A 17,460-nucleotide genomic window follows, 5' to 3' on the forward strand; every position below is an offset into this window, starting at 1 on the left:
CCATCCAGCCTCACCTTCTTCTACCTGCCACCCCGTTCACTCCCTCCAGCCCGCCCCCTCCCCCAGCTTCTGGAATGTGCCTCGCTCCCTCCAGCCTCATGGCTTTTGGCCACGCAGATGCCTCTGCGGGCACTGCACCGCCTTCTGCTCCTTGCCCAGCTGATGCCCGTTCCTCCAGTATCGTCGAGAACGGAAAGCACCCTGGTTCTTTTAACAGAGACCGTGTAATGTAGCTGTTGACCAGGTATTGCGAACCCAAAAGACAACATGGGGACACTAGGTATCGCGGGCTAATAGGGACCCAGGGCAGCCACCATCCCAGGGCTGGAGGAACAAGGGAAGCAGGCGATGATGCAAATGGAGAAGCTTGGAGGGGGACGAGGTGCTGGGCCCGAGGCCTCTGAGGCGGGGCTGGCCAGCTTGTGAGCCGCAATTTGAACATCATCTCCCTCGAAAGGGGGCCCTGAGGGTGGTAACCTCCCTGCCCTTCAGAACGCTGTGACATGTGGTAACCGGTGTGCACATGTGCTGGTGTTCGCCTGCCCTCACTCTCCCCACCAGACCCCCGAGAACGGTGATTATGCTGCGTTGTACTAAGTGCCCCCCAGAAACCCTTTGACAGAATCATTCCTCAGGGACGGTGTGTCGGAAGCTCCTTTCGTGGCTGGACTGGGTCTCTGTCAGGTTATCTAAACTCTCCTTGATCTTGAACCTGGGCTGGGACTAGAGTGACCAAGAGGGGCCATGCTAGGTTTCTGTTGCAGGACTTCGGGTGGCGCCCCCTCTGGGGGCCAGGCAGGTGCAGGGTCTACCCTGAGAGGGAGCTTCACCTTAAGCTCTTCACCTGGGGCCCCTCACGGCCTCACCTTGAACACTAGGCCCTGCCTTGGACCCTGCCGGGCAGGTAGTAGGGCCCCATAAGATGTGTTGAGTGAACGAATGAGCCCAGGCCTCCGTTTTCCAGGGGAAAACAGCCCACTTGGAGTAGCGAGTTCTCTAGGTCATCTCTTAGCTGAGAAGGGCTATTCTGCCTTTGAAAATTCCCTCTCTTAGATGGCACATTTTATATGTATTTTATGATTAAAAAACATTTTTTAATCAAAAAAATGCCCCTACCAATAATAAGCCTCTTGGTGCTGTGAGAAGTCCCCCTGCTTTGGAGCCAGACTGCCTGGGTTCAAATGGAAGTGATTCTACTTCCTGGCTGTGTGGCTTTGGACAAGTCAGTTTACCTCTCTGAGCCATAGTTGCCTTGCCTGTAAATGCAACTAAAGCCCCAGCACAGCACCTGGCACATGGTAGGTACTTAATACAAGTCAGTTTCCTCTTGTTGTGAGCCCTGATCACACCTCAAACACAGAGGACCTGCCTCTCTGAGTGAATGGGAGTGACCCAGGGTGGGGCTGGATCAAAACCAAGGCTGAGGGCCCTGGTCCATGGGAGAAGGGGACTGCCTTGGGGAAATCCCTCCCGCTCTATGGAGCAAAGAAGGTATATGGATCAGAACTCTATCCAAACTTGCTTAAGCAAAATGAGAGAGTTATGGTCTCACATGTTGGGAATCCCAGGGAGGACACTGGCTTCAGGTTAGGCTGGATCCAGGGACTCAACTAGACCTTTATCAGGTTGTCTGATAAAGCGGAGCGGAGTCAGACAAGTGTTCCGCCTGTCTGTGCCCTCTCCTCTCTAATAACCTCATGTGTTCTTCTAGACAGGGAGCCATGCAAGGCCAGCCGGGAAGTACAGTAGGGGAAGGGGGACTAACCCAGTGACTGGCCGGGGAAATAGGGTACAGTGATTGGCCTTGCCTGACTCACATGCCCTTTAGGGGAGGGCAGGGTTGGGGGCTGCGATCGACAGCCCCACTGATCCAGCTCCTCGAGGGAGGGAGAATGGGTGTTGTCACCAGAAGAAGGGAGGAAAGTAAGATAAATGGTAAACCTTCCGACCTGCCACACACTGTCCTAAACACTCATACTTAGGTCATTGAATCCTTATAACAACCCTACAAAGTGGGTACCATTTTCATCACTCCCATATTACAGATGAAGAAACTGAGGCCGTGGGTGCCTCAGGTCACAGTCAGTGAGGGACAGAGCCAGTATCCAGCCCCAGACAGTCTGGCTCCAAGTCCAAGTGTGTCACCACTTTCTCATGTCGCTTCTCCCCATCAGATAAAAACAAGAGACGGTTGTCAGAGGGGCAGCCCCGGAAGGAGTCCCAGGGCTCCCCTGGAGTAGAATGGGGAGCAGCTGAGGACAGCAGGTGGCCCAGTCTCGTCACGAAGCCTGTCTCGAGTGCCTCTCGCTGTATCTGAAAAATGCTGGGAGCTCCCAAAGAACTTACCAGAAATTGAGGACACTCCCAGACTCTGCCTCAGGGGCAAAAGTCCTGGCCTGAAGACCCAGACCCCGGCTTTGCACTGCCACAAGCTGGCTGTGTGAGTTGGGGCTGGTTACTGACCCTCTCTGGGCCTGTTTCTTCCTCTTGCAAATGAGTAAGTTGGGCCTGAATCTCCATCACTGAGGGCCTGGGCTCCCCCTGGGGAAAAGCTGGGGGTGCACTGCTCTGACTTGTGGTCGGCCACAAACTGCTCTGTCCCCAGCAGCCCTAGGTGCTGGGAAAGCAAGGTGGCCTCCTCCCCAGCCTGGCCCCCAGCACATCACCGAGAAGGCCCAGCCATGAACCCAGCCTCCTTCCGGACGATGGCCCCTAGTCCCTGGCTGACCACTGCTGGGCCCACCCCTAGCCGGCACCCAGGGCGGTGCCACGCCCCCCCAAGCCCCACCCCCCACTGCAACTTCCCCATCTGGTGTCTTAGCCTCCTAAACAGGTATCAAAAACTCGCTAGGGCAGGGGTTCTCAACCGCTGATTCTGTCCCCTTGGGGTTTCCAGATTTAACGAATAAAAATGCAACCTTTGGGACATAATTCTACTAAAAAGTTGTGAGTTGCTCATCTGTGATGCAAATTTAACTGGGAAACCTGTATTTTATCTGGCAACCTTATACTCAGGGGACATCTGTCCACATCTGGAGACATTTTTGATGATCAAATTGGGGGGTTCTATTGGCAGCTAGCGGCTGGAGGCCGGGCTGCTGCTGAACACCCCACCACGCCCAGGACGGCTCCAGCACAGAGAACGACGCAGCCCAAATGTCAGCAGTGCTCGAGGCTGACACACCTGCCCTGGGTCGTTCCCGAAGCTGACACACATACCCATCTGCGATCTCAGGGACTTGTCAGAGGGAGCAGTGGTTATCCTCACGTGAAAGCCAGGGAAACCGAGGCACAGGTTAAATGGCTTGTTCAAGATCACACCAAGCGGAGTCTTCCGCCTGTCTGTGCCCTCTCCTCTCTAATAACCTCATGTGTTCTTCTAGACAGGGAGCCATGCAAGGCCAGCCAGGAAGTACAGTAGGGGAAGGGGGACTGGTAGAGCTATGCAGGGTCCCCAGACCCCACTCTGGCGCTCTGGGTTCCCAATGGGCAAGCAAGCCAGTCCTGGAGAGGGAGGCTCCCAGGCGTCACTACCAGGGATGCTGTCAGTTGTGTCACCAGGGGGCAGCAGAGACTGGGAAATGATTCCATGTGCCTGTGCTTTCCGCTACTGGAAGGAACTGGGTATTCATCCAGAGTCCCGGGTCCCACCCTCAGAGATTCTGACTAAGCGAGTCTGCATGGGCACCAGGCATTGGTGGGGTTTTTTTGTTTTTTTTTTAAACAGCTCCCATGTGCAGACAGGATTGAGAACCAAGGGCTCAATTTTCATGCCTGATTTCACATCACAATCACCTGGGAGCTTTAAAAAATACCAATGTGGAAACAACCCAAATGCCCATGGATGGATGAAGGGATAAACAAAATGTGGCATATATCATACAGACAGTGGAATATTATTCCGCCGAAGAGGAATGAAATTCTGACACATGCTACATGGGTGAACCTGGAACACGCTGTGCTAAGTGAATTACTAACCAGACACAAAAGGACAAATATTGTATGATTTCACTCAAATGAGGCTCCTAGAAGCAGTCAAATTCACAGAGACAGAAAGTAGAATAGATGTAACCAGGGACTGGGGAGAGGGAGGGATGGCGAGCTAGTGTTTCACGGGTACAGACTTTCAGCCTGGGAAGATGAGAAAGTTCTGGAGGTGATGGTTGTGCCATAATGTGAATGCACTTAATGCCACTGAATTGTACCCTCAAAAATGGTTAAAATGGGGCTTCCCTGGTGGCGTAGTGGTTGAGAGTCCACCTGCCGATGCAGGGGACACGGGTTCGTGCCCCGGTCCTGGAAGATCCCACGTGCCGTGGAGTGGCTGGGCCCGCGAGCTATGGCCGCTGAGCCTGCGCATCCGGAGCCTGTGCTCCGCAACGGGAAGGGCCACAACAGTGAGAGGCCCGCGTACCGCAAAAAAAAAGGTTTAAAATGGTAATATGTTACGTATATTTCACCACAATTACAAAAAAACATGTAATGGGAATATACATGCTGGGTTTCATGATTAAAGTTTAAGATCACTCCACAAAACAAACACAAATGTCCACAGGTCTCACCAGACTAACTAAATAAGACGGTCTGGGGGTCGAGCCCTGGGCACTGATATCTTCTAAGTATCCCAGATGAATTTAACTGTGCAGTTACGAAGGAGGGTCCCTGTTCTAAGATTATTCTAAGATTCCAACATACAGGAAGAATAGTGGGTGTGCCACTCATTTATCTGTTGTGAGGGTTTTAAAACCTGTCCACAAATTCTTTGATGCCCTTCCTTCAAGAGGTGGAGCCTAATTCCCCTCTCTCTGAGTGTCATCGGACTTAGTGACTTGCTTCTAACAAACAGAGAAGAAAGAAAAGGGAGACGCGATGGTGATGGAGAAACAAAGGCCTCCCACCAACAGCCATGAGAGGGAGCCATCGTAGAAGTGGATCCTCCAGCCCCAGCTGATACCTTGGTTGCAATGAGAAGTCAGGACTGAGTCAGAACTATCCAGCTAAGTCACTCCAGAATTCCTGTCCCACAGAAGTGGTGAGATAATGCTTGTTTTAAGCCACTAAATTTTGGGGTGATTTGTTACACAGCCATAGATAATTAATACATCCATTCAGGAGTCATTGAACCATGCATGCATCCCTGTACACACCCACCCATTTATCTACCCACCCACCTCACCTATCCTTTCATTTATCCATCCATCTATCCATTGATCTCCTTACCTATTCATTCATTTATTCACTCACACATCCACCCATCCATCTACCCCTCCATCCACCCACCATCCTAGAACACAGGGCCTGGCACATAGGAGACCCATGTAAATATCTGTCAAATAAATGAACATTTTCTAAACGTCTCCTCTATGTTACTGCCTGAGACAGGCCAGGGGACTTGCCGAGAAACGTGACCCTCGGATCATACCGGGTTGGTACCTGGTCCTGCAGGACAAGCCTGGGCAGCCCAAGGACATACTCTGGCTCACACAGACTGTTGACCGCCTTGTGGGGAGGAACTTCCCCACCTGAGCCCATCCAACCTCATTTCCTCCTGCTGAGAAGCTTTAGCCTGGAAAAGGAAGACTGGGGGAATGGCAGAGCCGCCTGCCCCTGGGGGTTTTGTGATGAGAAGATCTGGGCTTTCCTGGAGTGGGGCAGCCGCAGAAAGGCCGATTTCCTCCTGTGCAGCCTCCTTCTCTTCCCTGAGAACAGAATGGAGGCCCGGGCCCTTCCCACCCCACACATGCCTTTTCTAGCCTACTCTTCTTCTCATCCCTCAGGGTTACATGCTAGGACCTCAGTTTTCTCATCTGTAAAATGGGAATAACAAGGGTATTTTGGAGGTGAGATGACTGGGTGCCCGGGAAGAGCCTCAGCAAAGGCCCAGTGGCAGCAAGCACTACACTGTGCCCTGGGAGCTGTGATGAGGGGTGCAGAGTGACAGTAAAACCAACGTCCTCCCAGCGGGGGCAGGGCCGCAGTGACCACCCTCTCCTCTCCGCTTTGCTCACTCTGCTCCTGCTGCGTCATCTCCTCCTGTTCCTCTAACATTCCATGCCCGGCTGCTCCCACCTCTGGGCCTCTGCACAGGCTGTTCCCTCCTCTTGGAAAGCTCTTCCCCAACTGACAGCTTCTCCCTCCCTCCTTCAGGTGTCTGCTCAAATGGTCACCTTCTCAGCAAGGCCTTCCCTGGCCCTCCTTCCTTTACTCTCTCCATCCCCCTTTTGGATTCACTTTTTTCCATTACATTTATCCTTCTAAGACACTACATCCTTTCCTTACTGCGTTTGCTTACTGTCAGACTTCCCTCAGAACACTGGCTCCACAAGAGGGGGTTTGGCCTTGTTTATGCACTGCTAGATCCCTCACCTGCCAGAGTGACCAGCACATAGTAGGTTTACAAGATGGACGGATGGCTGGATGGAGGATGATGGATAGATGGCTGGCTGGCTGGAAGATGATGAATGGGTGGATGAACGAATGGATGGTTGGAGGATAATGGGTGGATGGAGGATGATGGATGGATGGATGGATGGAGGATGATGGATGGATGGATGGATGAATGGGTGGAAGATGATGAACGGGTAGATGGACGGATGGATGGATGGGTGATGACATGATGAATGCATGGATGGATAAATGAACAGATGTTTAAAGTAAGGATACCGAGCGGGACTTCTCCAGCAGCCCTGAAATCAGCATCTAGGTGTAAGTTCCCCACATTCTAGAAAAAGCCAGGAAAGAGAAGCCCACACCCCAAGGCTTATTAAATGTGCCTGCAAAGGTTCTGCTCTCTCCATTTATCATCCCAGCACCAACAAAAGATGGGGGTGGGATGAGAAGGGAGAGAAAAGGAGAAACTTCCCTTCCCAGGTCCCAGGCTCAGCCCTGTCCTGCACCCATCCCCAGGTAAGGCAGGTGCCGCTGATCTTCACGTGGCACCTGCCTGATGTTAGGGGCAAGAGAACAGTCAAGAGGTGAGCATTGCAGGGAGGCGTGAGTTCTGGGAATCACATGGACACCAGGAAGGAAGCAGGGCCTGAGACACTTTCCTAGTATCATCCCACCTGAAAGCGTTGGCCCCAGGGTGAGAAGCCCTCTCCCCCGACCCCCAGGAAGCAGTGTGAGGTGGGAGATGGACCACAAGGGGAGCGAGCTGCAGGGGAACACGCCGTGGGGATCCTCACCTCTGCCCCCACCCATACGGTTCCCCAAAAAGCACACGTTTGGGCTGCCTCTGAACACCCCTGTGGACAAAAGCATGATGCCTGCCATTTCAGAAAACAAGCCATGCTGCCCGCCATCCAGCCATCAGCCACTACAGCCATCCCATCCCGAAGGTGCGCCCTGAAGGGAATTCAGGATGGAAAAATACAGGACACTGGCCCTAGATAGTTAAGATGACTATCAAAGGAATCATTTCAATGAGCCCAGACTCTTGCGCCGTCCCATACACAGAAAGACACTAAAATCATTAACTTGAGATGTCTGGTTTTTGTGGTGAGCAGTAATCTTTTGTAAGTCTTTCTACAGCATTTGTTGTTTCCCAGCAAAAACTCCTATATATCGTGGTTCTTCCCTTACCTCTTTGAACAGTCCCTCAGAGCCAGCTGAGAGGCTGCCTTCCTGGGCTGCAGTCCTCAGAAATGTCCTCGAATAAAACATAATCCTCAGCTTTTAGGTTGTACTTTTTTTTTTAAGTCAACACCCCTGGCCACTTCTCTGATGGCCAGCCAGGAGAAGCAGCAATGACCAGACAAGGGCAAGGACACCAGTGGTCCCTTCTCCACCTTCGCCCTGCACAGGAGGAGACAGGGACTCAGAAAAGGGAAAAGGCATGAAATGAACGTGAAATTGGATGGGAGGCTACCGTTCTCAACCAGCCTGGGCATTTTGCTACTGAAAGTGTGTTTAAGAAACTGGAAAGAAAGATTTCAGAGAACAAGGTTTAGCGACAAAGAACACACCATGTTACATGTGTGCTCCATACGTGAGCAGTGGGCCAGCTTCCATTGCTGGGCCGCCCTGAGGACCACAGGTGCTCAGCTTGGCAGAGCGCCTGGCACGAGGAGGTCTCCGGAAATCGTTGAATGAAGGGACATTAAAAACGAAACAATGGAGCTAGGAGTGCGGGGGTGGGAGGGGTCAGTAGAGGGAGCCTACAAGCCCGCCTCCCTTGGCCCCCACTGTGGGGAGGGGCCACAGCCTGAGCTGTTTTACACCAAGACATCTCCCAGACTGCAAGACAGGAGCGTGTCTGGGTGACAGGCTTGCGGGCAGGATGGAGAGCTGGAGGGCCCCCCTCCCGGTGCTGGTACCCTGCCTTCTCCCGGACCGTGCTCTGGGGCACAGGCCCTCAGGGTTCAGGGCTGTTCTTCCTGCAGAGCCTTCCCTGCCCGGGGGTCTCCAGCAGCTGCAACACGTGCTGCTGGAAGCCGGGGGAGGGGGGTCTCCATGGCAACACTGACGTCATGGACCTGGAGTCCCTGAACGCTGCCTCCCGCCCCCCACCAGGGCCTGGTGCAGCCGTAGCCTCACTCAGCAGCGGCTGGGACCTCAGGGGCGTTGGAGCTGCCACCCTGCCCTCCGCTGGCTCTCGTCCTGGCCACCAGAAGCAGACAGCTGTGAACCGGGCCAGCCAGGTCTCACCTGCTAGCCACCTTCCTGATGCCCCTTTGTCCTCAAAGCACTCTCAGCTGGCTGCTAGCTCAAGAGACCTTACTTCCTGTTTCATTAACAGGAAGCCCCGGAGAAAGCACATCTTAATACAATGTGGGAGGTGAGGTGCTGGCCTCAGCCCCCAAATGCTAACCGTGCCTGAGGACTGAGACCTAAGGGCCTTGCCCGTCTGTCCCGCTGCACACTCCTCCTCTCCGTCCTGGCAGTCTGCCCCCGCCCCAAGTGCCAGGCACTGCCTCAGGGCCTCCACCCTTGCTTCCCTCCGCCTGGAAGGCTGTTCCCTCCTCCATCTCCCCTCGGGGCGGGTCATTCCCGGCTCCTTCTCCAGGTCAGCTCTGTGCTGCCCTGGGCGGCGCTCCCTCCAGCCTGTACTTCCTTTTAGCTCAATAGATACACCGCCTTGATGGAAAATATCTGTGGGATTAGTCTAATGGTCGCCTCCTCCCTCAGGCTGTATGTGGTGGAGGACAGGGTTTACTGTATTCAGTCCTGAGTCCCCAGTGTGCCTGGCACACAGTAGGTACTCAATACATTAAAAAAGAAAAAAAAAAAAAACAGGCTTACTGAGATATATTTCACATACAATCCACCCAAGTAACGTGTACAATTCCATGTTTTTTTAGCATATTTACAGAGCCGTGCAGACATCACCAGAGTCAGTTTTAGAACGTGTTCATCACCAAAAAGAAACCTCTGCCCTTTAGCTGTCACCTCCTGGTCCCCTGACCCCTCGGCCCTAAGCAACCATTAGTTGACTTTCTGCCTCCAGAGAGTTCCCTGCGCTGGACACTCGCTCAGACAACTGGAACGTTAAAGCATGTGGACCTTGGCTTCTTTCAGTTATCAGTGCTTTCAAGGTTCAGTGTATACATTTTTGCTCAGTGAATGAATGAATGGGTGATTGAATGAATGAAAGGCTATGGGAAGCAAAGGAAAGGTGCTCTCCTGGTGGGATGATGGGCAGTGGAGGATGGTCCTGGGTCTGTTATGGGATCCATATCTAAGAAGGGACAGACTCTGAAGGAGACTATGGCCTGGCTGCCCCAGAGACACACTTGCTTGTCTCAACATCAAGATTCCAGTCTCACTGTCCAACCCCTGACAGTGGATGTAGGTCAGATGCCCACTGCCCCTTGGTCCATCGGCAGAGCTCCTTTCCTGTCTTCACATCGGAGTTTTTCATTCATCCATTCGTTTATGCCACAGAAATGCATGGTTATGATCTATAAGTCTTTCTCTTGTAAATGAATATGTTTGTTTAAAAAAAAATCAAAATAGATGCTTGCTTTCCAGGGTGACTTGAGGCCAGACCCTCAAACCTGGCAGCTCTGGACATCAGTTCTGCAGGAGGCCCCCCGCAGGGCGTCCAGCCTTTCCTGCGTGGGGTCCCTCATGGGGGGCTCTGAAACAGAGGGAAGGAGGCAGGGCACAACCTTTAAAAGAATAACATAGCCCGAGGACATGACATATTTGGTTCTAATCGGTTTAGGTCCAAGATGGCGGCCCACTTCCAGTGGACCTGGAGCCTCATTACGCGCTCACCGTGACACATCAGCTAAATGACACACCCACAGGTGCCATGACAGTTCCAAGGCTGACCACAAAGGTCCACAAGTGGGTGACAGCCCAATTCCTGGAAATCTCCACCCTTTCCCCCAAAATAGCTGGAATACTCCTTCCACCCATTAGCCTATGAAATTACCCACCCCCATAAAAACTGACAATCCCATACCCTGGGACCACTCTCGCCTTCTGAGATGGCCCACACTCTGTCCGTGGAGTGCGTTTCTCTCTAAATAAATGCACTTCTTATCTATCACTTTGTCTCTCACTGAATTCTTTCTGCCATGAGACATCAAGAACCTGAGCTTCGTTAAGTCCTGAGACCAGGTGTGTGATCTCAGGTAAAAAAACGTGGGTTCAAGTCCCAATCTGAGGGGACTTCCCTGGTGGTCCAGGCAAGACCCAACATCCCCAACGCAGGGGGCCCGGGTTCAATCCCTGGTCAGGGAACTAGATCCCACATGCTGCAACTAAGAGTTCACATGCTGCAATTAAAGATCCCACATGCCGCAACTAAGACCCGACGCAGCCAAACAAATAAATAAATATTTTAAAAAACAGTCCCAATCTGAGATGCACGGTTTCAGCTCTGCGGTGGCCTTGAAACTGAGCAGCACCCTGTGGGGCTCTCCCAGGTACAAGCCCTATCTGTGTCCCCTGTTGCTTGTTTGTAGGAAGTGGGCTTTATTCAGTCTCCTTGACCTTCTCTGAGTTCCAAAGGGCAGATCCAAACAGTTGCTAATCAGGGAAGGGAAGGAACACAGAAACAAGGGAGGAGCAGTCAAGAAACAATAGTGCAGGGGCTTCCCTGGTGGCGCAGTGGTTGAGAGTCGGCCTGCGGATGCAGGGGACGCGGGTTCGTGCCCCAGTCCCGGAAGATCCCACATGCCGCGGAGCGGCTGGGCCCGTGAGCCATGGCCGCTGAGCCTGCGTGTCCGGGAGCCTGTGCTCCGCAACGGGAGAGGCCACAACAGTGAGAGGCCCGCATACCGCAAAAAAAAAGAGAAAGAAACAATAGTGCAGCCTTGTGGCAGGGTCCTCCTCAAGGAATATACATAACAATATCTTTGAGTTCTTCTGCAGGAACTTAGGCCCCATCCAGGTGGAGGATGGTAACTTCAGGCTGAGTGCAACATTCCTGAAGCACCGCCCTGTTACCTCACCAACAACCAATCGGACAAAAGTCACACACACCCTGCAGCCCTCACACCAAATTTTGCCTATTAAAAACGTCCCCCCACCATGGACTTCCCTGGTGGCGCAGTGGTTAGGAATCCCCCTGCCAATACAGGGGACATGGGTTCGAGCCCTGATCCAAGAAGATCCCACATACCATGGAGCTACTCTCCCCAGCTAGGGGAAGCCCACGCACAGCAACGAAGACCAAACACAGCCAAAAATAAATAAATAAATGAATTTAGAAAAAAAAACTTCTCCCCCCAGGCCATACGGAATTTCGTTTTCTTTTTTTTTTTTTCTTTAATATTTACTCATTTATTTGCCTGCGCCGGGTCTTAGTTGCGGCACGTGAGATCTTTAGTTGCGGCATGTGGGCTCTCATTTGCAGCATGAGAGATCTAGTTCCCCAACCAGGGATCGAACCCATGTCCCCTGCATTGGGAGCATGGAGCCTTAACCACCTGAGTACCAGGGAAGTCCCAGGATTTCAGGGGTTTTGACCACGAGCCACCCGTTCTCCTTGCTTGGCCCTGCGCTAAACTTTTCTCTGCTCCAGACTCCCCCGTTTGGGTTTGTTTGCCCTCACTGTACATTGGGCACGTGAACCTGTAACAGCCTCTCAATTCACACCATCTCAGTAAAAACCATTTATGGGTAAGTGCTGGCTCCAGTCCTGTCCCCTTGCTGCTCTCCCCGCTTCCCACCGAGCTGCCACTGCCCCTGCTCCTGGTTTATGGAAATGCTGGAACCATGCTGTCCACACAAGAGCCACTGGCCACATATGGCTGCTACTGGGCACTTGAACATGATTGGTCCTGACTGAGATGCCCCGGAAGGGCAAATTACACACTGGGTTTCAAAGACTTCGTATTAAAAAACAAAAAAAAAAGAATGTAAAATATCTCAATAATTTTTTTCCAATAATTTTTATATTGATTGCAGGTTGAAATGTTTGGGCATGTTAGGGTAAGAGATATATATTATTAAAATGAATGTGGCCTGTGTTTCCTTTAACTTTTAAAAATGTGTCTACGAGAACACTTTACACGTGTGGCTTGTGTTCTATTTCTCTAGGACACCACTAGTCTTGAACGGCCGTCCACCAGGGGACACAGCCCCCAACCCCATGGCCATGGTGGACACCGCCGGAACTCCAGGCCTGTGAGGGGCTTAAGATGCATCGCTGCTACCCACAAAAAACCCCACCTCCCACCCCAGCAAAACCCCTGTAGCCAGTGGGTGGGGGAAGCCCCAGACAGGAGCTGCTGTTGAGACCAAGCAGGACCCTGTGGGGCTCCTGGACACAGAAGCCTTTCTGTGTCCCCTGTTTCTTGTTTGTAGGTCAAGGGATACACATAACAACATCTTTGAGCTCTTTACAGAACGAAAACCCCTAACAAATGGAAGATGCTAGCATTCTTCATTCCGGAGAAGATCACAGTTTGATAACCTCGAGAAGCTCATCAAGAGACCATCTGAGGCCAGATCAAAGGAACCAGAAAAGCTCATCGGGAGCTTTTCTGAGACCAGATTAAAGGAGCACAGGCCCTGCACACACCTTGATCCTTATCAGCAACTCTGCCCTTGAACCACTGCTCTAAAACTCCTCACCAAATCCTCCCAGGTTGGGACACACAGTTTTTCAGGGCACGAGCTCACTGTATCCCCCTTTGCCTGGCAAAGCAATAAAGCTCTTCTTTTCTACTTCATCCAAAACTGTCTCTGAGATTCGATTCGGCACCCGCTGCACAGAGGCCAAGTTTTCGGCAACACTGTGAGGGGTAAGTTGTGCCCAGCAAGCTGCTAAGATTCCAGAACCCCATTACTTAAACCTCCCTTCCCACTGGATCTGACAGCCCCTTCCCCTCCCTGGCAAATCAGAGAGGAGGCGCCGCCCGGTGTTTTAGGGGTGTTCAGATCCTCGTCCCTACCTTTACGTCAGAGGAAAAACAGCCAGGACGTCTGTCACCAGGAGCTTGGTGGAGACCTTCCAGCCCGTCCTCGGCCTCCTGCTTCTTTGATGACCGCAAGTGCTCTGGGGAAGGTTTCATTTCTAGAGGTGACTCTGAAAGGCAGGTTTCAATACACTGATCAGGGAGCAGGTGGATTTCATCTCCCTGACAAATCTGGGAGAGGCTAGCCCAGGCTTGCCTTATTCAGCATTACCGCGGAACAGGAGGGAAAAGTCAGCCTTAAGGTTTTCAAGGCCGCATCCAAGTCTGGATAGAGTACACTGAAAAATAAAGCCAAGTCACCTATCCTGCCATGTACAGCTGTGCAGGTTGGGCACTGTACAAGGGTGCCGCATTTAGAAGTTTGTATGTTTATTACATAAACTTGAATATTTACTACGACAAATTTCCAGCAGGTGGCAGTAGTGTGTTTTGAGGAGGCGACACAACCATTCACCAAGAGGCTTCGCAAGGACGGACAAGTATGGCTGTGATAGGAGATGTCATGGTGGCATTGGCACCCCTTATGCTCCCCAGCCCAGACACAGCAGAGAGAAGCAGCAGCCACCTTGTCATTTAAAAAATTCTGTTTTGATGCCACTTAAGAAAAAACGGATGCAAAATTCAAATTAAACAAACCACTTTAAAGTGGCATTTCAAACATTCACGATGTTGCACAATCACCACCTCTATCCAGCTCCAAACATTTTTCATCACTGTGGGGCTGCACCCCGCAGGCCTATAAGGCCTGCACTTGCCCAGCTTTAAGATGGAAGAAAGAGCCCAGAGTCGGCAACAGAGACATCAAAGGTTTAACGGATGGGGGAGCTTCCACGTCTGAAGCAAGGTCCTGGAGCAACGTCCCACGAGCAACACCCCACCGTATGTGGCTCCTGGTGGGTAGGACATGGTGGCAGGCTTCGCTCCTGAGGGCCAGGGGAGGTTACCAGTTATAGGGGAAATGACCTCAGGTGGGCTCATTAGTTACCAGGGAAACCAGCAGAGGGACAAGAGGCGAGGCCCCTCACCGGTCCTTTGATAAGAACAATCACCACCTGGGGCCCCCGGGGGCAAGTACACATAGGAAGGTCAGTCAGGTGAGTAGGTGAGTAGGATGTAGGGGAAGCAGGCCCTGGTCAGGCAGGGGTTGGAAGAGAGCAACAGAACAGCCACCTTGAGTGGCCTGACCATACACTCAACCCCAAATAAAACCCCATAGCCATGAAGCAGTCACTCCCCAGCCACTGGTAAACACCAATCTGCTTTCTCCCTATACAGATTTGCCTATTCTATTATTTCATATAAATGGAATCCTACAGTATGTGGTCTTTTGTGTCTGGCTTATTTAACTCAGCATAAGGTTCTGAAGATTCATCCACGTTGGAGCATGTATCAGTGCTTCCTTCCTTTTCACGGATGGATAGGAGTCCATTGTCTATATACCATGTTTATTTATCTGTTCATCTACAGATGGGCATTTGGATTGTGTCCACCTGCTGCCACTCTTATAAAGTTGATGTGGGGCTTTCTCTGGTGGTCCAGTGGTTAAGACTCCACGCGTCCAATGCAGAGGGCGTGGGTTTGATCCCTACTCAGGGGAACTAAGATCCCACATGCTGTGTGGCCAAAAAAAAAAAAAAGTTGACATGTAATGAACACAGTAAATTACACGAATCGCACCCCAGAAGATTCCCTCCTACCTTCCTCATCAATAACAACCCCTGGGCTTCCCTGATGGCACAGCGGTTGAGAGTCCGCCTGCCAATGCAGGGGACGCGGGTTCGTGCCCTGGTCCGGGAGGATCCCACATGCCGCGGAGTGGCTGGGACCGTGAGCCATGGCCGCTGAGCCTGCGCGTCCGGAGCCTGTTGCTCCGCAACGGGAGAGGCCACAATGGTGAGAGGCCCGCGTACCGCAACAAAAATAAAAAATAACAACCCCTCTTATCTCTTGCAGAGATAACCACTACTGTGACCTCTATAACCACAGATAACTTGTGCTTCTTCATGAACTTTATACAAATGGAATCACACAGCAAACCCTCATTTGTGTCTGGCTCCTTTCACACAGCATAACGTCTGTCCAATTCGCTCACGCCACTGTGTGCATCCGTTGTATCTTTCTCTCTTTTTCTGCAGAATCCTCTCATATGGACATGTCCCCATGTATTTATTCTTCCTCCTGTTGACGGAGGCATTTGCGTCGTCCGCTGTATGTCTGTTCCACAGTTAGTTTATTCATTCTCCTGTTAGTGGACATTTGGGCTGTTTCCACTTTGGGCTATTATGAATAACACTGCTATAAACATTCTTGTTTGTGTCTTCGGTGGACTCATGAGCTCAGCTCTCTCAGGCGTCTACCCAGGAGCAGAGCTGCATGGTCACGGGGTCAGCAGATGTTTAGCTTTAGTAGATATGCTTCCCAAAGCGGCAGAACCAATTTCTACTCCTGCCAGCAAAGTCTGAGAGCTTCTGTCAGCCGCCACTCCCACCTCTGAAAACGGGTGCAAGCTGATTCTGGGGCCCCTGTCGCAGAGCTCTTCCAGCTCGGCTGGGAGGCAGTTGTGTTGTTGAGGTTGGGACAGGAATACCCGGTGACCTGGTATCCTTGGGAGGGATTTCCCAGCCTGTCGTGGAGATGCTCCCCTCCATCCTGTCCCTCTGTCCCCTGGCACAGTCAGTCACTGTCTTAGTTTGGGCTTCCCCAGAAGCAGGCTCTGCAATAACTATTCCAGCAAAGGTAGCTTATTTGGGAAGTGGTCCCAGGAACCATGAATGGGACCATGGGAAAGTGAGGGGAGAAGAGCAGGAAGTCCTAACAAGCAAGTCAGCCCAGGGGGCAGCTGGAGATTAATCCCAGGGAAGGACTCCAGGAATCAAGGAAGAAAAGGAGCCTTGGAGGTCTCCACCCCCACCAGGAGCCAGAGAGCAGGGGCATTTGCACACCAGCTCCCCCTGCCACGAGGGCTGCTGCCAGGCAGAGGTGCAATTCTGGGCCTCACAGAGCCTCAGGGAATAAGCCAAGAAACCGAACTTCACCCTTCACTCCTTGCTGGCCCTCCTTCCATACCTATCACCACGTTCTACAGTTTTACTCCTAAGCTTCTCTTGAATTTGTTTCTCCACGTGGTCCAAGCCACAGCCTCAGCCCCATCCACTCACCAGTCAGCAGTGGAGAGATCTTCCCATAATGCCTGGGTCATAAGGTCGCTTTGATCCCCAGCTCCCTGCGTGACCTTGACCAAGAGACCCAGCCTGTTCTGGCCTCCACTTCCCCATCGGTCAAGAGGGATCATGTTAGCACCTGCCTCATAGGCCTGCCAGGAGGAGTAAATGAGTTCAGACCTATAAAACCCTGTTACCATGCCTGGCGTGTAGTAGGTGCTGTATACATGCTTTGTCAGCAAATGGATAAGATAATTGCAACGTCCTTACAATCATTCATAGCCCTTGAGGTAAATCCCAGACTTCGATCAATAAATATGACTAACGAGACACTGGCTGGTCTCACCCCACGCCTGCTCCCCCTGTGATATGCTGAGTGGTGGCCCCAGAAGGTACCTTCACCCGGAACCAGTGACCAGGAATTCATATGGAAAAAGAGTCTTCTTCGTAGATCACGTAATCACGCTAAGGATCTGGCCATGAGATCATCCTGGATCATCCAGGTGGGCCCTAAATCCAACGTCAAATGTCCTTACGATAGAAAGGCAGAGGGAAGTGTGAGCTGGAGAAGAGGAGGAACCACATGAAACAGAGGCAGAGATGGGAGTGATGCAGCCGCCAGTCAGGAACGCCGGTAGCCACCAGAAGCCGGAAGGGAGAAGGAAATGTTTCTCCTCTACAGTCTTCAGAGGGAGCAGTGGAAGCGTGAAGTCCTGACCACTGGACCACCAGGGAATTCCCCCTGCCGACACCTCGATTTTGGACTTCTGGTCTCCAGAAACAGAATACATTTCTGTGTTTTCAGCCACCGGGTTTGTGGTACTTTTTGTGGCAGCCCTGGAAAACGGATGCACTCTGTGTTTTAGGGCTGCCGTGAAAAAGCACCACAAACTGGGGGGCTTAAAATAACAGAAGTGTATTCTTTC

Source organism: Orcinus orca, chromosome 20, assembly GCF_937001465.1.
Source record: "Orcinus orca chromosome 20, mOrcOrc1.1, whole genome shotgun sequence".
In the NCBI taxonomy this organism is placed as follows: domain Eukaryota; kingdom Metazoa; phylum Chordata; class Mammalia; order Artiodactyla; family Delphinidae; genus Orcinus; species Orcinus orca.